At 43.8% G+C, this 27500-nt stretch overlaps 2 long non-coding RNA genes across 2 annotated transcripts; both read right to left on the minus strand.

Moving 5' to 3' along the window:
* Positions 1-4593: 4593 nt before the first annotated feature.
* Positions 4594-6106, minus strand: LOC143731494 (uncharacterized). The gene is made up of 4 exons (XR_013200771.1): positions 6019-6106; positions 5253-5599; positions 5038-5154; positions 4594-4745 (listed from the first exon to the last, which is right to left on the minus strand). It is a non-coding gene; the product is annotated as an uncharacterized LOC143731494 (long non-coding RNA).
* Positions 6107-6175: 69 nt separating this feature from the next.
* On the minus strand, positions 6176-7080 carry LOC143731490 (uncharacterized). The gene is made up of 4 exons (XR_013200768.1): positions 6995-7080; positions 6756-6857; positions 6447-6679; positions 6176-6353 (listed from the first exon to the last, which is right to left on the minus strand). It is a non-coding gene; the product is annotated as an uncharacterized LOC143731490 (long non-coding RNA).
* Positions 7081-27500: the final 20420 nt, after the last annotated feature.

The raw sequence follows: 27500 nt of genomic DNA on the forward strand, positions 1-27500 counted from the left end.
CCTGTGTTTGCCCATATTTAAGACTTTGTTTCTGGGTGTTTTGGTGTCTTCCCATTCGTAGTGCACAATATATTGACTCACTATCGTACTTGCAATATCACGTTGTGCAATATCATATGAAAATGTTGCAGAATGTATGCAATATTCCTTTTATTTTGTGGAGAGTTGCATCCGTCACTTTTGAAATGTGTAGGACACCTGGTTGTATTATTCGAAATTGGCCTGTGTCTAAAGAGCATTCGTTAAAGGTCTCTGTCTCACCTTGGAAAAACATTTTGACAAATAAAGCCCAGTCTTCATTATAAACTGTGCCTAATTGTATTCCTCATGTGGGTGACATGGATGCAACATTTAGCAAATGTTTTTAAAAAATTTTTTTTACATATTTTAAATGTTTCTCTATATTTAACAGATGAAGTTGTGGAAGGAGGCTGTCCTGCTCCCACTATCGTGCGGCCGAATAAAAGGAAAGGTGTGTTGATGTAATGTGTGTAATCCATACATTGGGATTTATATTAATTGTTGTGAGTCTTCATGAAGGCTGTATTTGCATTTGTAAGTGGCTGTGGTCTATTAGGTTTGGGCGATGTCCAAATTAATATGTTCAATTGTTTATTTAACAGTAGGGCTGAACAACTAATCAAAATCTTATCGAACCCGCAATATGACCTACTGCAATTTTCAAATCACAGGAGGTGCAATATTTGTTAAAGGCAAAATTTGTGTTAAAATACCATTTTAAATGAAATATTGTGGCGCTGCAGAGATGTCCTGGGCCTACACATCATATTCTACAGCTCTTTGTTAGATACAAATCCTTGCAGAAAACCCAACATAAACATTTAAATATGTTGTTATTACCTTGTTTAACAGTGGAAGTTGTGGATGGAGGCTGTCCTGCTCCCGCTACAGTGCGGCCGAAAAAAAGGAAAGGTATGTTGATGTACTGCTTGTCCAGCTTTCTGTATAGGAGTGTGGACTGAATGCCACAGAATTGATTAGTGTGAGCTGTAGTACCTTGCTACAGTCTTCTGGCAATTATTTGGCAACATAATAGCATAGTCAGAAAGTAACATACATGTTTTTGCTTTTGGTTTTGGTTTTCACAGTCAAAAGCATGTTAGTCTTTGCTATGATTTGAATTCATGGATTTAACTTGTCTTTGTTTGCCAATATATTTATTACAACTGCCCAACCCTAAAGTTTGTGTTGATTACATTTACAGTAAATTAACAGTGTTCAATACAACTTCTGTACCATAATAACTACAATAAAAAAACTGTAACTAAGTACAACCCATTCTAGCTAAATAACCACTTATCATTCTATAATGGCTTGTTTATAGTAGAGTTAAGCTTTGTGAATGTAATATTTGTTTCCTTTCAGAATGCCCACATACAGTGACAGGGAGCCAGGGTTATTACCCTGTGAAGAGCGTTGCCAAATACAAAGTCATTAAGGTTAAATACCATTAAAACACTACAAAGGTTACAAAATGTTATTTTATTGGTGTAATGGTCTTAAAAAAAGTATTGGTGATTAGTATAACTGCTAAACAAAGCAAATATTTGAAACTGAAAAAGTCTCACTATTTTTAGGGTCAAAAATGGAAGCAAGTGGAAGTGGGAGCGATGCAAACTCTGGTATGTACAACTTCTCATGGGTAAGACATAGCCAATTAGTTTTAACATGTACAAACTATTGACATATTTTAGGTAAGATTAAGGTTAGATTTGTCAATATAGTTCATAAATATATTTTTATAACCCACACAAAGTGTCTTAATAAGGTGTTGGACTACTACGTGCCCCCAGAAGAGTTTCATGCTCTTTGGCATAGTTTCTCTAAGTCTCTGAAATCTGGGGAGCTCCAATGGTCCAAAATATATGCATTTATTTGGTGTTTATAACAGCTTCAGTCTAAAAAGTTGTTATGGTGGCTCTTGGTGGCCCAACACCTTAATAAGACACTTCATTGAGTTTTTTTCTCTTTATTCCCTTAATCTTATTTGCCATTAACACTTTACATGCACACCGAAAATACAGTTATAGCCAATAATGATAAAGATGTTATGCCCAAACTACACGGCCTGCATTATGTAAAAGTCTATATATTTGTATCTTCAAGAGAGAACCAAAGGTGACGTGACCTTTTGCCTTAAGGCTAATGCAATTTAAAGGGTTAGTTCGGTATTTTACACTTGTTTACACTTGCCCTGTTTTAAGATCGTTTCTGATGAAATCGAACGGTTTCACCCCTCCAAAATGGTTGTCTATGTGTACTGGAACAATCATTCGTAAAACGCATTAAACTTTAGTTTACAAATCCAACATGTTTAATCGTAGTTTTGTCCGACTCCATTGCCTTGACTTGGTACAAAAACTACGATAAAATCTGTTGGAAAGCATCTTTTGCAGCGATTTTTGTGTGAGCATATCAGTGAACACCCCAGACCACTCGGTGAGTTTCACGTCTTTGTAAACGAAAGTTTAATACAGAGAAATTGTCAGTTACAGCATTACTGCCTTACTTAAAAACTGGACCAATATATTTAATGTCAGCTTGAGATCTTCATTTGTCACATTGTCTCACAGTAAAATGTGGACTTCACATTCCTCATTTTTGAGTTACTAAGACAAAATCAATTTATGCTTTAAAATAGAATTGTCTCAAAAACTGAGCAGTTGGCCTAACTTTCTGATAAATGTAAATCCAACCCAAAAATGTAAAACACTTACGAGTCTTGTGCACACCAAACAGTGATTCATGTCAGAAACATAACAGATTATAGAATTTTTAAAATAACAATTAAGGCTTTCCTTGCATTGTAGTTGATTAACATTAGACAACTGTGATGTAATGAAAAAACTCCACTAAAACACAGCCATTGGAAAACAGCTACAGGAGTCTTAATGTGTGTCTTTGTGTCTACAGTTCCTCTGCAGAACCAAAACGACTAATTGCATATTTCCTTTTTGTGTTACAGTGGAAAGAAGTGGCCATTGGAGTGGGTGGCGGATATGGACACTTGTTAGTGCTCACGTCAGGTTGTGGAGCACTTTTTTTGTGTGTAGTTTGCAACTCAGCCTATACAGCGAGCTAAACAATACAACAAGGAAAGGAGCTTCCAGGAATGACAAGACTCAGTTTTCTTCTCACTATCTTTCCTTCTTGTCTTTTTACTGTAAAACTGTGAACATACAAAAAAATACTATCAAAGATACATTTAACAAATCAAAACACATAGTTGTGCCTTTACATATTGGAAATAATTAGAATACAAAACATAAGAATAACCAGATTACAGTGTTAAAACAATGTAACTTGAATCAAGACACTATCATGCAGGCTGCTGAATATACTGCAGATAATTGTACACAAATTCACAATCAGTTCAGAATATTGATCAACGTGTCTGAGATCCAGACATAAATTCCCGCTACTGAATAATAAAGCTATAAATTTGTTATTTCTACATTATTTTGTAAAAGCATAACAGGATTTTCTCTTTTCATTACATTTAGTCGCGAATTCAGCCAGTCTTCATCAAAGCTATACAGGAATCATCGAGACTATTCGTTCAATCTTTAACAACCTATAAGTACAATCTGACGACCAGGATGACAAAAAAACAACAGAGTTATATATAGCATCGACTTATAGTATATTGCGCGATCGCATACTAAACACGAAGCTAGAAACGTTCGCTAGGAAGAGTCAACATAACCTCTCAAATAACAGATTATTTAGAACAATATGGGCAATAAATTAGGCTACTTGCAGATTATGTCATATCAACGCTTATCGAAGATATACGGGGGTTTGAGAGGAGAGCAGAAATGTAAACGCCTCAGGAACATTTTCCTAACACCTCGTGAGAAACGTTTCCGCCTGTTGCTTCCGCTCATCACTAACGCGCGTTGAACTTGCGCACGCGAAAAAACATTGAACAGAAACCCAAACCCGCCAAAGAAGATACTGACCCCTAGAGGGTAGGATAAATAAATACAGCGGCAAACTAATGCAATACCAGAGGGCATAGAGAGCCAGAACAGACTTATCAACACACCAGTCTGATTATAAAGGCTGGCTTTTTTTTGATGAACACCAAGAAACATTTGTTCAGTAGATTTCTGACGTTCATATTGGTCATCACATCTGGTACCTACAGAATCTTAAAGCAACAACAATAATACAAGTAAATGATTATGGTGTATTTTAGGCTGTAAATGTAAAATTTGAAGTTCAAGTTAAGTTTATTTAGAGCCCCAAATCAATTATTACAGTCTCAAAGGAGCTTACAAGCCCACAAGTTTATAACAAACAAAACAGGACGACACGTCCTTACTTAATCCTTACGCATGGCAAAGATTCTCAGTTACACAATAAATTATCACGCTGCAATATTAGTAAGCTACATAGAAGAATGTCCATAAAACACTGAACCGTCAGTAGCCCATTGTGTGACATCATCTAACCACTGATGCATGATGTTCTCCGGACACCCCAGCTCACTGCTCAAATCATCCAGTCTCTGAGACTCAGCCTTTTTGAAAGTCTGGTGTAAAAAAAAAGTATTTCTGCCTTTGTGATCTTAAAAAGTGAGAAAATCATAAAAAGCTTTTTATACATAACTCAGACACAACATAATACCTTGATGTATCTGCTGGACAGTGCAAGATGAAGGCCGTCCTGCTTCCGTCGGTTCCATCCAATTGCATGGACAGTTAGCATGTCATTTCTGGCTTTAAAGAACAAAATGATGTGATGGAGGAAAGTCCCATTAATGGTCATGAGATTTTACTTCATCCACACATTGACCATTGAGTTTTAATTAAAGAGAGATGTAATGCAGTTCTATTAATGTGTTACTATCATATTAGAATATTTCCAGCTTTATATTTGCAATACATATTATATAATATTTGGAATCTCAGAGTACATATTATTAGTATTAGACATAAAGAATAAAAACAATACAAAGAAGAAAGAATAAAAGACAGCTATCCTAAAGTAATATAAATAAGCAACAATTACCAGATTTTGTCATGTACTTGGTTGTGAGGGCACAACGAGACAGGTAGCTGTTTACCATTTCGACCTCCTCCCCTGCAGTTGTGCAGCACCTTCCTGATTTTTGCCACTCCAGATTATCTAACAAATTAGTGTGGCACTTATATTATAAACATATACACTGTATTATAAGTCATAAAAATACTATTTCAAATGGTATTATAAAGAATAGGCAGTACCTCACACTTGGTTGAATGAGCCTTGGCATGCATGACAGAAAGGAATGGTCTCATCTGCAGTAAAGGTCTGAGTTCCAACATGGAGACTGCCAACTTCTCAAGATAAGGCCAATACTTGCAAGCAATATCTGTGCAATAGAACTGCCCGTTTGTGGCTGCTTGGAGCTCCTTCTGCAGGTACAGCGGATAAGCAAATATTTCCCCCCTGTACGTGTTAAGAGCCTTGAGTAGCACTCCGTGTCTGCAAACAACCACCTCAAGGCCCTCTTCATCCAGTTTGCTTGCTTTTCTGGCCGTTTCACGTGCAGCAGACACTGACTGGCTCCAGAGATCCCTTTGCCGGCAGTCTGCATGACAAAATAATTCTGGTTAAAACTGAAAGTTGCTATTTGTTCTAGTTACTTCATCCATCAGGATGAGTCAGATTACATCACACCAACTGGCATCTTTGTAATGATCAGTGATAATAAAAGGTTTACTTTCAAACTACTACTAAAGAGGAGCTTCAGAAAATGCATCTTCCACTTTCTTTAGGGTGACAAACTGCATGCATAGTCACTATCTCTTACAGAGATCTGCTATTACATAATGAATGAGCTGCTAAACTAGCCATTTTGGATGCCACCGCACATACCATGTTTAATTTCAAACCTCAACACAAGATTGCTTAAAAGAGTGCACCATGCTAGGGATACAATATCTATTTAATAAAGCAACAATCATACATTTCAAATTTTGGATTTAAATCATAGGAGCAAAAACTAACACTTTTCATTTTACTCCTGATCTCATCAACAAAATGGTGTACATCAGTGTCCTTGGCAATGAAGGTGCCATCAAAATAGGGTTCCTCCCTGTAAGACATTATATGTTCTGTTAATTTTACATTAAGTAAAACGATTACAAGTGTAAAACAACTAACCCTTTTGACTGCCGAAATCGGTACACTTTTCTGTTGCCATCTGCACAAAGAGCGAGCATGTTGGGTGTGCAAGCCGGGCAGGTGAAGTGCTCTACACTGGCCATTTCTTCACACTGGTACTGGCAGAATGTGTATTCCATGAAGCTTCTTTGAAATACGTCTCCATGTATTTTCCCAGTCTGTACATGCGATTAGTAAAGAGTAAAATGAAATAGCTACACTAATATTCTCCCATCTCTACTTAAGGCAACTTCGATCCACACTGATCTTACCCTTCCAAAGAGACAAGTCCTCCTCTCTAACATCCGCAAAAAACCTTGTCTCGATAATCCTGGTGCAACAGTTTTCATTTCTTCAAATGAGCTGAAGACATCGACTGAAAACAGCGTGTCAGCATTCACAGATGCTGGCCAGTACCCACTGCTTATTAGGTCACTCATGTCAGGTGTCCAATGAGCCAGACATAATCTGCACAGCAAGTTTGGCAAGTGCAAGTCATACCGACCTAAAATAAAAAAGTAGAACATTCTAACACACAAAGGGACAAGAAAAAAAATTAAATATAAAACCATAGTTCCTACCATTTATGCAAACCAAAATGATTGCTCTGCCAGCTGATTCTGTGAAGTTTGAAGGGTCGCAAGTGCATAACTGGACAGGTCTCACTGTAGGTAATAAACATACTGAAAAAAGAAGAGAAATCATTTGAGAGAAATCATTAAAAATTTGTACAATTAACATAATAAAAGTAAAAAAATAATAATAATTAAAAAAAAACTTCACCAAAAAATCACTTTACCAAAAAGGTTCAAAACACTACCTTGATTGACCAGTGTATATTTGCCATCTTTTTTTACACAGCACACTGTTGGCTCAACGGGCTTGTAAATTCCCTCAATGCAGGACAGTTTTTTGTGTATGTGTGTGTCACAATCCATGCACAGCCACTCTTGGGGCATGCAGTCTCTGCAGCGAATGACGGCAGGAGATGTGCAGTGGCTGCAGTTCTTTTCTAGAGCCACATTGCAGGACAGCAAGCAGTTGATGTGATAAGACCTTGCTTTCCGCCACTCATCTTGGGCTACAGATTGGCGCAAGCTCCATGATGTGGATGTTGAAGGGGACTTGTTGGTGCCTTGAACATCTGCTGTGGTCAGAATATCCTGCAGTTTCTGCATCTCAATGTCTAAAAGACAGAAATAAGAAAATAATAATTTCTTTCACGCTTATTGCTAAATTGCTAAATTACAGTGAGGTCAGGTGTCATCTTACCGAATAAGTGTTGAGAGCAGTTTGATTGGGTAGCTGTGGGAACCTCCTCAGACGACTCAAAAGGTGTAGCGTCCTCACTGCCAACCACAGAAACAACTGAAAAGATAGATAGAAAGGAAAGAGATAACAATGTCCATGTCTTACAAGCATACAATAACAGTGTTCATATAGTGACTTAAGGCTATAATAGGTTGATTGATATGTCTGACAATTCCTTTAAACTCTAAAAGTTTTTTTCCTCATAATCTTGAACTGTTAGAAGCATGAACCTGACACTGATGCTTCACTTCTACTTAATTTCTTTGGAATTGCTAAGCATTACAGTGAAGTCAATAACATAAGTAACACATCCACCATGTGGTGTTTCTGATGGCACAGTTTAACATACAGTATTTAAAGGAAAATTATTAAAATCCGGAAACAGAAATCCTTTTAACCTAACAAACCTACCTAACAAATAGCAAGCTGAATTCTGTATACAATGGGCACAGTTATACTTAGTTAAGAAGCATTGTGTGGTGGGTAATCACAAATAATCTTGGAAGACATGGACTACCTGTAGCTGAAGCACATTTTCGTGTCTCTCCACTTCTGCTTCTTTTGAGCAGTGGACGTCCTTTAGCATCTCTCTCCACCCATCGGACATTAAATGTATTACCTTTAGCAGATGTTGTTTTGTCCTTCGCTTGGTTTGCCTTGCATGACAGAAAGTGAGCAGTTTATGATAAAACTGAAATACAGCCAAATCTTGAGCAGTTCATTCAAATTTTGCACTCTAATTCCCACTCTTTAGTATTATTACCAATACTGGATTGTCTCAAAAAATACTCACTTTGGTTTGAGCAAGGAACATGTCTGCAAGGAAAATAGCATCATCTGCTCTCTCTCTATCTTGCTGAGCAGCCATTTCAAAGATACTATACTGGAAAGGAAGATAAAAACACAGTCAGACAAAAAGTATTAAGGATGTATAGTATAGGGTGGCTATAGGCTATATAAAAACTAAATTAAAAAAATATATATTTGGACAGTGAGAGAGAGTAAGCTGAAAGAAAAAGATATAATAGAGTAACAATACTTACTTGAAGACAGTGACGCTGTCAGTGAGAGACTGAGACTGAGAGAGAGATAGAGAGAGAGAGAGAGAGAGAGAGAGAGAGAGAGAGAGAGAGAGAGAGAGAGAGAGAGAGAGAGAGAGAGAGAGAGAGAGAGAGAGAGACAAGAGACAAGCCATGATCTCCATGATCTCCATGAGCTCTTAGATTTTCTTCTTTGTTTGCTATTTTGAGAAAAGAAATATACCGAAAATCTACAAAATCTAGAAGAATACCACATACAAATGTGAACTTTGATGAAAAGAACCTGGAAAATACAGCTTTTTTTATTTTTAAACACAAATAATCAACGCAGAGGATCAGAAGATCAGACTTCTAGCAACAGGCCTGCTGGAAAATTGGAGGGAAAGTTTAAAACTGGAAAAGAACCACCGATTCACAGAGGGAGAAGCAGTGAGTACGACTAAAACTGCTCTGGAAATCTTTTTTTCGGCTTGCTTGCTTATTTTTTCCAAATATAAGGGCATAAAATTGATCTTTTAATGTTTTTATAAGCTAAAAATGCTAAAAAGCTAAAGCTATGGCTAGCCCTCACTCTGGCATTCCTCAATGTATCAATTCAACTGAGGCAGAGAGAATCAGCCAATCAGAGCAGCAGCTGCAATCAGTCCACTGCCATATGCAGATGAGTTCCCCCTCACCACCATACAATATCCCTCTGAGGTGAAATCTGAAACCGCAAGAAAAACCTATAAGCAGAAACTTCTGACAAACAACCCTGAGACTCTGTTTGCAGACCTGTTCAAAACAGGAGAAGTCTGCAACCTCATTTTCTTCTCTGATCACCCCAGAGCCTGGCATAAAGCCATCATCCACCATTACCCCTCTGTAAAGAAAGAAGGCATCTGTAATGGCTGGAAAGTCAAAATCAGAGAACCACACGACCCTGACAGCACAGTAATAACTGTGAACATCTATAAAAATGGCACAGTCATGGTACAGGGGGACCTGAAATTATTCCAGGCAGACTACAAAACAATAGGTGAAATTATGAAACATGAGAAAGCTGTACTATCTGAAGGCTTGTCATCTGATCAGAATCCACCGAACAGCACCTCAGATCTCAGAGCCACTCCTGCAGAAACTGTTGAGCACACCTCACCCTCCCTGCTCAAAGCCATACCTCTCCTACAGGAGCACTTCACCAAGCTGGAGATGGAGATGGTGCAGCTCAGAGAATCTGTGCTGAGACAGCAGCCGTCAGACAAATGTGCAGCTCATACTGAACTCCAGCAGAACACAGAGCACTTAACACAGAGACTTTCAGCCCTCACACAGCAAATGAGACGGCTTCAGACAGAGAGGAACAGCTATCAGTGTGAGCTGGCCGCACTGAGACTGCAGCTAGAGGACAGAGAACAGTCCACAGCAGAGATGAGGCATCAGCTGAGAGAGATACAGGAGGAGAGAGAGCAGCAGAGCAGTGAGATCCAGGCCCTGAGAGAGCAGCTGAGTGAGCTCCTCCTGGCCAGAGCAGAACCAGAGCAGACCCACAGAGCTCAAATACTGCCCTCCCCCTCAGAGTCGCCGAACACAGGGAGTCAACACCCACCCGTCAACGCTGAGAGACCCGACCCAGACCGCTCACAGCCATCACAGCGCCCCCTGCCAGACTCCACAGCACAGCAGCATCAGCCCTCGTCTCACAGCAGCCCAGCACCAACCAGCACAGAGGAACCTGAAATAGCTCTACTCATCGATTCAAACGGCAAATTCATCGATGTAAAGAAACTTTTCCCCCAACACAGAGCTGTTAAATTGTGGTGTCCCACCACCGACAAAGCCCTGGAGCTCCTGACAGAGTCCCAGCTAGGCCGGCCCAGCCACATCATTATCCACACGGGCACCAACGACCTGCGGAGCCAGCAGGACCGAGTGTCTGACTCCCTCAGAGCTGTCGTGGAAAAAGCTAGACAAACTTTCCCCAACTCTAAAATCATCCTGTCCACTCTACTCCAGAGGAGAGATTTCCATCCCAACACAATAAATAAAATAAACTCCAGCATCTCTAGACACTGTGCCCTCCTGCCCAACGTCCACTTGGCCCATCATCCAGACCTGGACACTGAATGTCTATACGACCACGTCCACCTTTATAAGAACCTGGTACACATCCTCGCAAAGAGACTCAAAGATGTCACTCTAAACAGGACCAACCAGACCAGCCCCAGGTGGAGCAGAACCAGCCCTAACCCAGTCAATCCATCGAGACACACTCCAGCAAACTACATCCCAGCCCACAGCTCATCTAGAGCCCCGAGCGGAGCAGCACCCAGAGCGGAGCAGCACCCAGAGCAGCACCCAGAGCAGCACCCAGAGCAGCACCCGCAGCACCACCCGCAGCACCACCCAGACAGGACCCCTACAGACTGTCCTACAACAGCCCCACAGCTCCAGCAGCTGAAGCCCTTCCACAGCAGAGCCCGGCCCAGTCCAGCAGACCGAGCTACGCCCAAGCTGTCAGCGGAGGAGCAGACCGAGCTAAAGCTGAACTCCACGACATCCAACACATGCTGAGTATCATCTGCTCTCACCAACTAACACACAGTGGACAGTGGTAAAAAAAAAAAAAACACACACACAACCTACCTAAGTCTGTGGTATTAATGTACATTTAATATGGAATTGTTAATGTTTTGAGTTCCTAACATAACTTTACTTCCATTATTCATTGCTTTAATTTAATCTATTTTAATTTTGCATCATTTCTCTTTTCTCAAAATAGCAAACAAACCAAACACATTATTTTAAACGTTTATGATGAAATCACTTAGTTTTTCTATGTGGAATATTCAAGGTCTAAACTCCTCAGTCTTTGGCCTAAAAAGTAGAAATTCTGATTTTATGAAAGAACTTCAAGACCTAGATGTCATCGTCTTACAGGAAACATGGTGTAGAGGAGATGCGTTCACTGGCTGTCCCTCAGGATACAGAGAAATAATATTACCATCAGTCAAATTCACAGACTCGGGAGGGATGATAATATGGATCAAATCTGAACTGGCTATAGATTTAATCAAAAGAGAACAGCACCACCTGTGGCTAAAAATACAAAAAGGAATGATATCAGCATCTAAGCCGGTTTTCCTTTGTGCAACTTACATTCCACCCCTCGAGTCTCCGTATTTCCAAGAGGAAACTTTCCAAAACATAGAGAGAGAAATCAGCAATTTCCAGGCCCAGGGAAATGTGCTGCTTATGGGTGATTTAAACAGTCGAACAGGAAAAGAATTAGATTTCTTAGAATCGCACGGTACCAGATTCATCACTGGCAATAATGACCTGTACCCTTCTTACCCCAGCAGGCAAAACTGCGATCAAACCGTGAACGCTCACGGACGGCAGCTACTACAGCTCTGCCGAGGACTGGCTCTGTACATTGTCAACGGAAGACTGCGAGGAGACTCGCTCGGCTGATACACCTACAGCTCAGCTCTTGGTAACAGCACTGTAGATTATGCCATCACAGATCTAGACCTTTCATCTCTGAGAGCATTCACAGTCAAACCACTAAAACCTTTCTCAGACCACTGCCAAATCACCCTCTATATAAAGCAATCTGAAACATCACCCAAACCAATCAGGACCCCATATCAAATGAGCAAAATAATGTCTTTCAAATGGACTGAAAACAGTGGCACTAATTACAGCACTGCTGTTGAATCTTCAGAAATACAATCCCTCATACATTCATTCCAAATACAGGAATACCCAAAAAATCAATTCGGCATCAATCAGGAAGTACAAGATCTAAACAACATATTCTACAAAACAACACAAAAAAGTAATTTGTCAATTGTTAAACCAAAGAAAAAATATTTAGATACAGACAAATGGTTTGATTTGGACTGTAAGGCTCTGAGAAAAAACCTCAGAAATTTATCAAACCAAAAACACAGAAAACCAGATAATTCGGACCTCCGCCTTCTTTACTGTGAGGCATTAAAACAATATAAAGCCACACTCCGGCGGAAAAAAGCACAGTTTTTGCAAAACCAGTTTGAAGAAATTGAAAAATGTATAAACTCACACAAATTTTGGGATAAATGGAAATTGTTATACAAACCAAATCGAGAAGTTCTGGCAATCCAAGACGGGGAGAAGTGGAAAAACCACTTCCAAGAATTATACAGCCCAACTGAAATTCAAAATTATAAACAAAATGAAATAATTAATAAACAAGACAATTTGGAAAGATCAATTAAAGAAAATCAAAACCCTTTAGATTTCCCCATAACAATGAAAGAATTGGAAGACAAATTATGCGTCCTTGAGCCCAAGAAAGCCTGTGGTGTCGACAGCATCCTGAACGAGATGCTGAAACACACAGACCAAAGCTTCAAACTGGCCATGCTGAAACTGTTCAATGATGTTTTGTGTGTAGGGTTCTTCCCGGAGATCTGGAACAAGGGCCTCATCAGCCCCATCCACAAGAACGGAGACAAATTAGACCCAAACAACTACCGAGGCATCTGTGTGAACAGTAACCTGGGGAAGGTTCTCTGCAGCGTCTTGAACTCCAGACCTTTAGACTTCCTTATAAAGCACAATGCCTTGAGTAAATGCCAAATCGGCTTTCTTCCAAAATGTCGCACATCCGACCACATTTTTACATTACAAACACTAATTGACAAATATGTACATCAAAACAAAGAACAAATTTTTGCTTGTTTCATTGATTTCAAGAAAGCATTTGATTCAATCTGGCATGAAGGATTATACCTAAAACTTATCGACAGTGGAATAGGGGGGAAATTCTATGATTTGATCAAATCGATGTACACAGCCAGCCAATGCGCTGTCAAAATTGGAAACCAAAGAACCGAGTTTTTCCCCCAGGGGCGTGGAGTGAGACAGGGCTGCAGTTTAAGCCCCACCCTCTTCAACATCTACATCAACCAATTAGCCGATACGTTAGAACATGCTCCCTTTCAAGGTCTCACTCTACACGACACAGAGATAAAGTGTCTTCTCTACGCAGATGACCTGGTTCTCCTGTCGCCCACTAAAGAGGGGCTTCAGGACAGCCTGGATCTGCTGGAGGATTACTGTCAGTCCTGGGCCCTGACCGTCAACCTCCAGAAAACTAGAGTCATGATGTTCCAGAAACGCTCCAGATCTCAGGGACCAACACACACATTCACACTATCACGAGGAGTCCCCTGTGTCAGCTGGTGATGAGACTGACTGAGCTCTCTCCTGCAGATATCAGCTCACCTCAGCACACACACACACTCACACACATTCGGCCCGCACAAATTATCACCACAGAACAAGACAAGTACATCACCCATTGGACAAACACCATTAAAAACCAACACAAACTGGAATGTTATTCGGCACTAAATCGAGAGTACACTGTTGCGAACTACCTGAGCACAGTGAGTGATGTGAGACTCAGGAAAACACTGACGATGTACAGACTCAGCGAGCACAGTCTGGCCATAGAGACGGGCCGGCGCAGACAGACCTGGCTCTCCCGTGAGGACAGACTCTGCTCGCACTGCATCCTGGGAGTGACAGAGAACGAGCTGCACTTCCTCACAGAATGCCCAAAATATAAACACATCAGAGACCACTATTACCCCAAAATTAATAGCATATTTCCCCAATTTAACACCTGTAATCCAACCCAAAAACTCCGTTTCATTCTTGGCGAAGAAGCCAAATGCTCAAATATAGCTGCAAAATTTATAGCATCTTGCCGCATCCTGAGGGACGACCAGAAACGATACTCGGTTACTAACGTAACCTCGGTTCTCTCTAGAGAGGGAACGAGTATTGCGTAAGTTTAGCTTACGCTACGGGAAAGATTCATCTTCTCGAGATACTGAAGCCAAAAAATTATCCTTAATTTTGTATAACTTGTCAACGCAGTGCAGCAGCTAGCAGACCTAGAGCAGGCCATCTCGCGTGCTCATTGGCTGCCCTGCGGGCAACTGCTGCAGCCTACCAGTGCGCCCGGCGTGACGTCACGCCCAATGAAGGGCGCCCGCGCCTTTATAGCGTCACAGCCCACCAGATAGGCGTGGCTTAGCGTATAAAATAGGGGCTGTAGGCTGAATTCTCTGGTTTTTCGACGACTGAAGCGAAGTCGCTCGTGGCGTGAGCACGGCCGGTTACGCAATACTCGTTCCCTCTCTAGAGAGAACCGAGGTTACGTTAGTAACCGAGTATCGTTCTCTTACGAGAGGTTCTCTCGTATTGCGTAAGTTTAGCTTACGCTACGGGAACACTTTGTCAACGCCGTGCGCGCCAAGCATCCACATGAGACCCCGAGCTTAAGGGGAACCCCATAAGTGGAAAAAATAAGGTGGCCAGCCACGCGGGCCATCACTTGTACATAAGCACACATAGGGAATACAGAGCAGCGCGCCGGTCTGTATAGTCATATGGCACATACCCTACTTAGTGCAGCTCAACCAGGAGAGCTGAGTCATGAACGTGATCTGAGCAGGAGATCTGGGCAGAATACACCTCTTTTCAGACTGACAACAGTTTAGCCTGCAAGGCAGGAACTTCTAGGTTATAAAACCTGACAAAGGTAGACGGGGAGCTCCAGCCCGCCGCTACACATATGTCATGGATAGAAATTCCACTGGACCATGCCCACGACGAGGCCACACCTCTCGTGGAATGAGCCCTGATGCCCAGAGGGCATTGCAGGCCTTTTGACGCGTAAGCTGCCGCTATAGCGTCCACTACCTATCTGGACAGGCTCTGTTTCGAGGAGGCAAGCCCCTTGGCGCGGCCACCAAACGAAACGAAAAGCTCCGAACGCCTGAAGGAGGCGGAGCGCGTAATGTAAACCCTCAGCGCTCTGACAGGGCAGAGGAGATTCACATCACTTTCGCTGTCAGATGCTGGCAGAGCTGACAGCGAAATAACTTGCGCTCTGAAAGGAGTGCCCATCACTTTAGGGACATAACCATGTCTAGGTCTGAGGATGACTTTAGAGTCATTTGGTCCGAACTCAAGACACGATGCGCTGACAGTCAGCGCGTGCAGATCCCCTACACGTTTTACTGACGACAGTGCAGTCAGAAAAACGGCTTTTAGTGATAAATATTTCAACTCCACGGAGTCTAGTGGTTCAAATGGAAAAGCTTTCAGGGCCTCGAGGACCAGTGAAAGATCCCACATGGGAACCGACGGGGGGCGCGGCGGATTCATCCTTCTAGCTCCTCTAAGGAAGCGGATGACCAACTCATGTCTTCCCAGTGACTGGCCGTGCGTCGATTCCGCGAATGCTGCTACGGCCGCCACGTAAACTTTGAGCGTGGATGGGGATCTTCCGTTATCCAACAGCTCTTGTAGGAAAGTGAGCAGATGCGCCACCCCGCATGTCCGCGGGTCCAGACCTCTGTCGGTGCACCATCCAGAGAACACCGACCATTTAGACGCGTAGAGCCTTCTCGTGGAAGGGGCTCTAGACTGCGTGATCGTGTTCATCACTCCTTCTGGCAGGGCAACGAGTACCCGTTGATCAACCATGCATGCAGAGACCAGCGCTCTGGATGGGGATGCCAGATCGTGCCGCGAGCTTGAGAGAGGAGATCTGCCCTCACCGGAATCGGCCACGGAGCTGTATGTGACAGCCGTGCCAGTTCCGGGAACCAAGTCTGATTCTCCCAACGCGGGGCTATGAGGAGCACCGAGTGGCGCGTTTCCCTGATCCTCTTGATCACCTGTGGCAACAGAGAGAACGGAGGGAAAGCATATAGCGGGAGGCTGGGCCAAACCTGGGCCAGCGCGTCCTCGTCCTTCGAGAAGAACATCGGGCATTGAGCGTTGTCTTTTGACGCAAACAGGTCGACTTCCGCTCTGCCGAATAGGCGCCACAGTTTCTGGACCGTTTGGGGGTGCAGGGACCATTCCCCTGGGGGAACATTGTCCCTGGACAGTCTGTCTGGGCCGTCGTTCAAATGGCCAGGCACATGCGCCGCCCCTCAGCGAGCGCAGGTTCGTCTGTGACCAAATAAGGAGGCGTTCCGTCAGATTGCAGAGATTTCTGGATCTGACACCGCCCTGACGGTTTACATAGGATACCACAGATGTGTTGTCCGAGCGGACAAGAACATGCTGGTCCTGTATAAACGGGAGGAAGCACTTCAGCGCGTTCTCGACCGCTATCATTTCCAGACAGTTTATGTGAAAACCCTTCTCCTGGTCTGACCACTGGCCAAAGGCCGGTCTGCCCTCGAACAGCGCGCCCCATCCCGAGTTGGACGCGTCTGTCGAGATGACCTTCCGATAAGAGATGGTTCCCATCATTACTCCATGCTGGTACCAATCGGCCACTAACCAGGGCTGCAGAGCTGTTATGCAGGTCTGAGTCACTCTGATTTTCTGGCCGCCAGACACCCAGGCTCGGCGAGGCGCGCGAGCGTTCAACCAGCGTTGGAGCGGGCGCATGCGCAGTAGGCCCAGCTGGAGCACCGCTGCAGCTGATGCCATACAGCCCAACATCCTTTGAAATGTTTTCAAAGGGAGAAAGCTGCCCTTCTGGAAAGATGCGGCTAGGTGGCGAACACGGCGCGCGCGCTGTGTCGATAAACGAGCCGTCATGGTCACCGAGTCCAGTTCTATTCCTAAAAAGGAAATTGACTGGCTGGGCAGTAATGAGCTCTTGGTCCAGTTGACCGTGAGACCCAAGCTTTCCAGATGACTGAGAAGCACTGTTCTGTGAGATAGTAGTTCTGTCTCTGACTGTGCCAATATCAGCCAATCGTCCAGATAGTTCATTATGCGCAGCCCCTGACTTCTCAGGGGGGCGAGCGCCGCGTCCATGCACTTTGTAAATGTACGGGGTGCTAGGGACAGGCCGAACGGCAGGACGGTGTATTGATATGCCTGACCGTCGAAGGCGAATCTCAAAAATTGCCTGTGACGGGGTACTATCTGAATCTGAAAATAGGCATCCTTCAGATCTAGAGAAATAACCAGTCCCTCGGGCGAACGTGCGCGAGGATTTTTCTGGTCGTAAGCATTTTGAACGGTCTTTTTACAAGCACTTTGTTCAAATATCTCAGATCTAGGATAGGTCTGAAGGCTCCGTCCTTCTTGGGTACGAGAAAATATCGGCTGTAAAAGCCTGACTCGCTCAGAGAAGGCGGCACCTTTTCTATAGCCCCTTTGCACAGCAGCTTTGCTATTTCTGCGTGAAGTAGGTGTGCTACTTCCGCATTCACTATCGTCGCGGTCCGGGCTTGAAAGCGCGGGGGACGGCGAACGAATTGAAGTGCATAGCCCTGCTTTATTGTGCTCAACACCCATTCTGAAATCCCTGGGATAGTTTCCCACGCAGCTATGCGAGCCGCCAGGGGGCGAATGGCCTCCGGGTTCAGACCGCCGCCATTTGCGGGCTTGTGAAACTGAACCGGAGCGCGCGCTCTCGGTTCTGGGCAATGGCCGCTCGCTGACAGCCGAGACCGGCTGACTTATGTGAGATGTCCCGATCATAAGGGATGGAGAACATACTTTTGCCACACTTTGACGCGCGAGCAGCGCTCTGGGCGGGAGAGCTCTCTGTAAGCGTGAGCGCGCGCACGCGGGCACGAGACTTACAACTGTATCTGACGCCCCGATCATAGTAGATGGGGAGCGTTTTATTAACGCCCTGTGTTTCGTGATAACACTTAAACGCACAGGCGGGACCCGGGGGAAGGTTTGTGTTAGCAAGCGTGAGCGCTCTCTGGCGGGCACGAGACTTACGTTCATAAGCTTTTTTGATCGTGTAACAGAGCGGGCAGATAGTGGGCACAGACCTGTGGACACATTTCTTACATTCAACACTCGAGCGGCTTTTCTGCGCTTTATGAGAGTGTGCTCTGTGAGTGACACGGGATTTTGAGTGCTTATGTGTAGGGGTGAACACTGGGGCGTGGGCACATTCACTACACTTAAAACACTGACGGCGTGAGCCGGACCAGACATTATACTCTTTTTGAGATTTCTCTGGGTCGCCGTGAAAACGGCGTTTGTGTGCAGGCGAGAGGGTGAATAAACCGGCTCGTTGGCTGCTAGTTGAACCACTGCAGTAGCCTGTTCGAAGGGGACTGACAGGGAAATGAACTTTGACGGCGGTCCGGCCGCAGCGGGACACGCGCGTCTTTTCTCTCCCGCTGTTAGGAGGGCTTCGCGTGCTCAGACTTCAGCGTGAGCCTTTGCCGAGGCCCTCTGGGGGGCGGCGGTCTGCGACGGCTGTCTGAGCGCGATCTAGGGCGGCCGCCCTGACGTCGCTGCGAAGGCTGATGCTGAGGCTGTGCGGGACGCTGGGTGCTGGTTCGCACAGGAGGCTGGCTTTGTCTCTCGCGAGAGCGGCCTGTGGCGGAACTCGAGCGTCGCGGCAGGAAGAGGTTCATGGCCTGCGTGGTCTTTTGCACCATAGAGAAGCGGTCAACAATCCCGTTCACCGTTGGGCCGAAGAGACCAGTGGGGGAAAGCGGCGCGTTCAGAAAGGTGGCTCGCTCAGTTTCCCTCATATCCGCGAGCGTTAACCAGAGGTGCCTCTCCGTCACGGTTAACGAGGCCATGGCTCGTCCGATGGCCTGGGCTGCAGCTTTGGTGGCGCGGAGAGAAAGATCCGTCGCGCTTCTCAAATCCGTAACCGCAGCTGGGTCCCGGCCCTTCTCATCCCATTCACGGAGGAGGTCGGCTTGCAGGATCTGAAGCACAGCCATCGAGTGTAGAGCAGACGCGGCCTGGCCGGAGGCGGCATAAGCGCGGCCGACCAAGGCGGAAGTGGCTCTGCAGGCTTTAGACGGGAGGGCTGACCTTGACCGCCATCTCGCGGAGGGCGGGCAAAGGTGCGCTGCGACCGCCTCTTCCACAGGGGGAATCGCTGTGTACCCTTTCTCGGCGGCGCCGTCCACTCGGGAGAGCGACGCGGAGGCCTGTGACTGAAGTCTAGCCGAAAAAGGCGAATTCCACGACTTCGTCAGCTCCGCATGAAGTTCCGGCAGGAATGGAGCGGGCCTGGTTTCTGAAACTGCGCGGCGGCGACTTTGAAGGAAGCAGCCGTCGAGCCTGTTCGGCGCGGGTTCCTTCGGCAGCGACCACTCGAGCCCGAGACGGTCGACAGCTTGCGTCAGCAGGCGCATAAGTTCCGCGTCAGCTCCAGCGCGGGTACGGGCGGATTCCTGGATTGACGAGGAGGCGGAGTGAAGCGACCATTCCTCGCTGTCTGATGCCAGGATAGAGCAGCAGTCTTTTGTGGCGTGTCCCACGGACTCATCCTCCGAAGTAACGGCAGTGAGGCTCGCAAGCGGCAGCTGCGCGTCAGTGAGGAGAGGTGGGGAAGGCGAGAGCGAGGCTCGAGGGAGGTTCTCCGGCGAGCGCGTCGCTGTGGCCACAGGTTCCGGCTGTCTCAGGGAACGGCGCTTCTTTCTGCGCGGTCCCACAGGAGGCGGAGTGACTGCTGTGGTGTTGAACGCTTCGAGTCGAGCCCGCAGGGTCGACAGCGGAAGCTCCTCACAGAGCTCGCAGCCCCCGGACGCGAGGGCGAGCTCTGCGTGTTCCAGGCCCAGGCAGAGAGCGCAGATCAGGTGGCGGTCTCCGGCGCTGAGCGGGGCTTTACACGAGCCGCAGGAAGTGCGAGGCATCTTTAAAAAGACGCTCGCTGCTCTTTTAGAATGATTTGCAAAAAAGGATACGTCGCCGGATAGCGTAGCTCGCACGGATGGCTGAAGGTGGCGAAGACGGCCGGCTTCCTCAGCGCTGTCCTAAGCTGGCTGTTCGCTGTTCGACGGCGGCGGTGGCTTCTCTCAAATCCAGCGATGCGAAGAGCTCGCTGAAGAGTCGAAAAATCAGAGAATTCAGCCTACAGCCCCTATTTTATACGCTAAGCCACGCCTATCTGGTGGGCTGTGACGCTATAAAGGCGCGGGCGCCCTTCATTGGGCGTGACGTCACGCCGGGCGCACTGGTAGGCTGCAGCAGTTGCCCGCAGGGCAGCCAATGAGCACGCGAGATGGCCTGCTCTAGGTCTGCTAGCTGCTGCACTGCGTTGACAAGTTATACAAAATTAAGGATAATTTTTTGGCTTCAGTATCTCGAGAAGATGAATCTTTCCCGTAGCGTAAGCTAAACTTACGCAATACGAGAGAACCTCTCGTAAGAGAACCAGCAAACACCCAATAAACACTCACTCACAGCCTATAATGTATATGTTCAATTCCAAGTTGTGTTTGTTTGTTTTTTGCTTGTTTTTGTTTTGTACACAGATGTTTTCTAAATCCTTTATATTTTATTTATTAATCTTTGTTTATTTTATTATTATGGTTTTATGCTATCAGTATTATTATTTTGTGTACTAAATGTTCTAAATCATTTTCTATGTTGTTTTGATGCTTTGGCAATACAAAATGTATTTTTTGTCATGCCAATTAAGCTTTCTGAATTGAATTGAATTGAGAGAGAGAGAGAGAGAGAGAGAGAGAGAGAGAGAGAGAGAGAGAGAGAGAGAGAGAGAGAGAGAGAGAGAGAGACTGAGAGTGAGAGAGAGAGTGAGAGAGAGAGAGAGAGAGAGTGAGAGAGAGAGAGAGAGAGACTGACAGTGAGAGTGAGACTAAGAGTGAGAGACAGAGTGAGAGAGAGAGAGAGAGAGTGAGAGTGAGACTGACAGTGAGAGTGAGACTAAGAGTGAGAGACTGAGAGAGAGAGAGAGTGAGAGAGAGAGAGAGAGACTGAGAGAGAGACTGAGAGAGAGAGTGAGTGAGAGAGACTGAGACTGAGAGTGAGAGAGACTGAGACTGAGAGTGAGAGACTGAGACAGAGACAGAGATTGAAACCACCTTTATTTACAACATACAGATAAAACCAGTCTGTTACCACTAGCAAACTTCGTTACAAAATCTCAATTACGGGGAAAAAATAAAAAAAACACGCAAGAAAAGACACAAAACAGAAACAACAACAAACGGACTTAAAAAGTCAACAGTAAATCATCATTTTCATCAACTCTACATAACACTTCATTTATAGCCCAAGTATTCACGAACATTGGTAAGCACCCAACCAAAGCATAGTATGCATACTCTATCCTGAGCCTTGATGCAACCAAACCCTTGAACATCAGCAAAGGATCTAAAGTATCTTTACCAAGCATCTTATTTTTCCTTGTTTTCCAAATAGTGAGTTTGGCAGTTCCAAACACAAAATTTAGTAAAACCAAAACATGTTTACGACTGGTGACATACTTTGGCCCAAAAATAAACAATTGAGGAGATAAATTCTCACCTAAAGCTGATACCCATTGAGATAAAAAATCGAACAAATTACCCAACCGTTCACATTGCACAAAAAGATGAAAAATACTTTCGTCAGAACAAAATAAACAATCCACCTCTACATTTGGATTGAGGTGCACCACATGTCTGTTCGTAGCTATTACACTGTGTACTATCCTCCATTGTAAATCACCTGTCCGTTTATCAATGGGGCGTTTGTACAGTGACCGCCAGCTACCCCTGGGGGAAATGTCCACTCCAAAAAAATCTGTCCATTTAGATGACTTCACTCCGGACAGAAGACGTATATTGGTCACTTTCACACAAGTCACATACAGAGCCTTTTTCCCAGCAGACTCAAAAGTATCCAGCTGAGGAGTTTTAAAAGACAATATAAGATTTTCCTCCTCATGCCATCCCCGTACATCAGCAGCTATCTTCAAGGAAGGAAAATCATAGTCACGTACAGCCATCCACTCTTTAACATGGTTGGAGTTATTAACAAAAAAGATCTGATCATGATTCAGCTCTCCAAGCACCTCGTCAGTCATTTGTTTCAAATATCGAGCAGATTTTATCCCAGTTCTCTGACTCAGGGTCTCCAAACTAACGCTTAGAATATGTCCAAGTTTTACACATCCAGCAGCTATCAGTCGTGATGACACATTGACAGAGCACAAGTGCCTTGAAGGTAAAAAAGGATTCTGAAACAATGGCTCCTCCATCAGCCACAAACCTGCATGTATTCCAGCAGGTCTTGAGACAGAGAAAACTTTCCAGGCTTCCATCACAGATCTGTAGAATGGAGTCAACTCTGTTAAAGTTTTTTCATTCAGATTCAATAAAAAGAGATGTTTATCAAGTCCCATGTTGCCTGCTTTCCTCAAAAGTGCAACTGCAGTGTTGGACCAAGCAATATCGCCGTAATACAGCAGTCTCTGAGCAGCTTGCAGACGAAAGGTCATGAGTCTTGATCTGATGTCCACAAGACCTTGCCCCCCTTCTTGCACTGGCAAAAAAAGTACAGCTGATCGGACCCAATGCTGTCCTGACCAAAAAAAATTCACCAGCATCCTTTGAATATCTTGAACTAGTCCGACGGGAGGCTGTAACACAATAAATTTATGCCACAGCGCGGAAGCGACCAAATTATTTGCAACTAAAACTCTCCCCCTATAGGATAGCTGGGGTAGCAACCAGTTCCATTTAGACAATCGGGTGCACACTCTCTCCAAAACTCCCTCCCAATTTTTCTTCTGAAACTCTTCTGATCCCAAAAACACACCAAGCAATTTCAGCCCCGTTCTATTCCAGTTTAAAGTACCTGGTAGTTGTGGGAGATTTTCAAAATGTCTTTGACCTGACCAAAAAGCTTCAGTCTTATCCCAGTTTACTTTAGCTGATGATGCCCCTTCATACAACTCAAGTGCTCTAGACAAAGCTTTTACATCATTATTATCATTAACAAAGACCGTTACATCATCAGCATAAGCGGTAATTTTAATTCTTAAATCTTGATGCATTGTGGGAATTGATAAACCATTTAAAGTTTTTCTTATATTAAAAAGTAAGGGCTCAATGGCGATACTATACAATTGCCCCGATAGCGGGCAACCCTGTCTGATGCCCCTTGACACCACAATGGGTCGACTTAGGCCACCCCCCAACTTGACCATACAAGAAGCTCCAGTGTACAACAAACGTATCCACTTGATAAAATCCTGACCAAACCCGAATGCAGCAAGTAGATTAAAAATATAATTATGATCGACACGATCAAAAGCTTTCTCTTGGTCTAAAGCAATCAATCCAACCTCTGCATTAAACATTTTACAGATATCCAAGGTATCTCTTACTAAAAACAGGTTATCCATAATGGATCTTTTTGGAATGCAATAGGTTTGGTCTTGATGAATTATCAAATGTAAAAACTCCTTAAGCCTATTTGACAGACATTTAGACAAAATTTTATACTCTGTTGTTAATAAAGCAACAGGTCTCCAGTTCTTCAGCAGAGTCAAGTCTCCCTTTTTAGGCAGTAGGGACAACACAGCACGTTGACATGTGGTAGGTAGTGTAAAGACTCTGGGGCGGATCTAATCCGTGGGGAATTTGCATATCATAATTAATAATTGGTAATTAATAATTATTCATACATGTTTGGATTAGATCAGTCTTACATGTTAATAAAACTCCCGATAAGGGATGATATGTAATTTTACCTGCATGCATGCTTGTGTATCCTTGCACTTAACCACACGTTGATTGCAATTACCTGCACGGACCACGTCTTACAAAACAGGCTAAATTAATTAGCTCAATTGTCAGACTAATATCTGTGGGAATCCACAATATCATCTTACTTTATAGGATTTCAGGAAAAGCAATTCTGTGGCCACAAGAATTGGGTTTCCTGCCCTATAAACACATACTCTTTAAAGTATCTTTAATTTGTAAGCTTGTTGCTATAAGATCTTTTGGCACTTAAGGGACTTGAGCAAAAAGGCAGTACATCAATCAGATGAATATAATGAATTTAATAAGGCAGAACTACTTATGTATTTACTACGGTTACATGGGATATATGTATTTACAAACATAATAAACAACAATACACGATAAGGCATCGATGAACGAGAAATGCATAGAGTGTGGACAATGGAAACACGTGTGAGAGGGGAAGGGACAGAGAGAGAGAGAGAGAGAGAGAGAGAGAGAGAGAGCGAGAGAGAGAGAGAGAGCATTGGCAACATTCCCCTGACAGTCCCCTGCCTGTGACAACACGAAAACATCATCTTAATACTTCTTAGAAGCTCTATAAAGAGATATACTTAAGTTTCTGGGTCTCTCTGTGTCGCGGCATTCCTGCGCGTGCGTGAGCGGAGTCCTTTAGGAAGCGTCACTGGGTGCTGCTTGGCGCGCGTTGAACGGAGTTTCCAAGTCTTTGGGGTAACATTACCAAAGGCAAATAGTTCGGCTAAGTTTGTTTCACTTTATGGAAGTGAACAGAGTCGACTACGGAAAACAAAACTTTGACTAACAAAGAAAAGAAATAAAGATCTCTACGGGGAAATCACGCGGAGTTAACGTCACATCTTCGCATGGCTGGTGAAGAAGCGTGTGTGCGTCTCTCGCCACGTGGTCACGTGCGCGTGTTTCTCCTTCAAAACGAGCGCGCGCTCGTTTAAAGGTCCCTTGTAGATGGATTTGCTGAAGAGATATGTCACGCGGTGTTCTTTTCACTCGTCGATTGGAATTAAACACGGAGACTTATCTAAGACTGAAAAACACAAACTAAACTAGAAACAAATAAAAGAAAGGCGAAGAGCTCGCCCGGAGGCGAGACCCTACATTTTGACAGTCAAAAGTAACAGAGAGACGAGCGGAGGGGGGAAGCGTCATTTATCACCTTGGAGAAATCCGGCCTCTTCCTGTTGACTTGGCCAATTAGAGGGTTGGAATTTCACAGGCGGGACTTTGGTTTTTATTGCTCTTTGTCTAAGAGAGAGACATTTGAAACCGACGAAATTAGGGTGTTTAAGAGCAGAATCTTCACAATTCTTATAATACTAATGTGTCACAAGTTTAGCAAAATGTAATGTCAATTAACAAATGGGGAATGAAGATTGGAGTTTATCAAGACCAAACTTGCCACAAATGGATTTGGTTAAACATTAGTTGGCCAAGTTTAAAACATTATCGCATTAGAGTTGTCGAGAAACATAGACCAAACCACAGAAAGGCAACTCATGAAATAGGGAACTTAGATACATTGTTCATACAATTCTCAAGTGGCTATATAATAGCATATACTATATATATATGAATACAGGATTCATTTCTCCTCCTTGGTTAGAATTCAGAGAGGGTGGCAGTTCTGTGAACATTCCTTTGGGTCGTAAACGCCGTTATCTAAGAACACCAGTGATGTTAGTTTTGGTCTCTTTTCACTCCAAAGATGGAAAACATAGTAAACTATATTTTTCATTAACTTCTTACATATATTTGGCTCGAGCAAGTTGAGTGATTTCGTTTAATACCAGTCACTCCGTGTTTGTTACGCATACAAGGATATATATAAACTCTTAGACCTTTATAGAAGTCCGCAAGGTTCAACTACATAACTAACAGTCCTAGATAGACAGGATACAGTATAAACTTCAAACATACAGGAATACATCATGTTTACATTTCATAATCACTCATTTCTGGGTTTTAATGTTATAGATGCATATATGTGTGTGTGTGTGTGTGTGTGTGTGTGTTGTCCATTTGCGCATCTGGCATTCCTTCCTCGCTGGGGGGGGGTTTGGAGATAACGGTCTTCTTGGATGTTGGCTCGCGAACAAATCAGGATCGCGCGAGGATCTCTGTGGGGACTCATTACGCTGTAAAGGTGTCACAAACTAATCTACCCTCCAGACTGGCTGGCGCTAACGGAAGATTTAGAATTGGAAGAGTCATAGGTTGGGGCTTTAGAAACCCCTGTTAACGTGTGTTTATTGTGTTAAGGAATGCTGACTCCATGATTCTGCGCTCATACCCTACAGTAGAATGCCATCCTTATAGCTTTCGCAGAACACTTCATAAATGTCCATTCCAATGTATTTCCAGAACTGTTTATAAAAATCAGAAGTCAACCCATCGATCCCAGGAGAGCGTCCGGAATTCAACTGTCCAAACGCAATAGTAAGCTCTTGAAAGGTAATTTGTGTGTCCAAAGCAGTCTTAGAACCAGAGTCTATTTGAGGAAGTCCTTGCAGAAGTTGTGCTGCACAACTAGAGTCACAATGCTCAGCTTTGTAGAGTGAAGAATAAAAATCGACAGCATGACGGCGCATTTCTATAATGTCATTTGTACTCTTCCCATCTGGAAGACGTAAACATGTCATCTGCTTAGATTGCGACACTGAGCGTTCTAAATTAAAAAAGAAAGCACTTGGGGCATCCATTTCGGTGACCGATGTAAAGCGTGACCTCACCAAAACTGCTTTCACCCTCTCATTCAAGTGAACACTTAGCTGTTTCTTTTTCTGTTGCAAGTTGTTGATACAAGCTGGGTCATTTCTTATAATCATTTCTGCCTCTATCGACTCTATATCTCTTTCAAGCACTTGAATTGTTTCTCTTTGAGTAGTTGTAGAATATGCAGTGTATTGTTGACAGCATAATTTTATTTGAGTTTTTCCAACCTCCCACCATTGCTTTAAATTTTCAAAATCATTTTTCTTCCCCTTCCAATGATTCCAAAAAACCTCAAAAAATTGGGAAAACGAAGCATCCCGCAACAGTTTGGCATTAAAATGCCAATAAGAAGATTATTTTGGAATTTGTACCATATTTACTGAAATAAAAACCAGATGATGGTCAGAGAAACCTACCGGAGAAATAACACAATCAATAATCCTGTTATTAAAATTTTTCGAAGCATAAATTCTGTCTAAGCGAGCAGCACTTACTCTGTAATCAGAAATTTTAACCCACGTATACTGTTTACCTGCTGGATGCTTAACTCTCCACATATCTAAAAGTTCAGCCTCTTTCACCAATCTTGACAAATAATTAGATGAAAGCAAATGAGGCTCCACATTATTACGGTCAACATTGAAACATTCAGTACAATTCCAATCCCCACCCATAATAATGTCACCATCGCTAAAATCTTGTTTTAAGACATTCGCTAACTTTATAAAAAACTGTAATCTCTCAT

This window comes from Siphateles boraxobius, unplaced genomic scaffold, assembly GCF_051911475.1.
Source record: "Siphateles boraxobius isolate OS27281-9 unplaced genomic scaffold, OSU_SipBor_1 87, whole genome shotgun sequence".
In the NCBI taxonomy this organism is placed as follows: domain Eukaryota; kingdom Metazoa; phylum Chordata; class Actinopteri; order Cypriniformes; family Leuciscidae; genus Siphateles; species Siphateles boraxobius.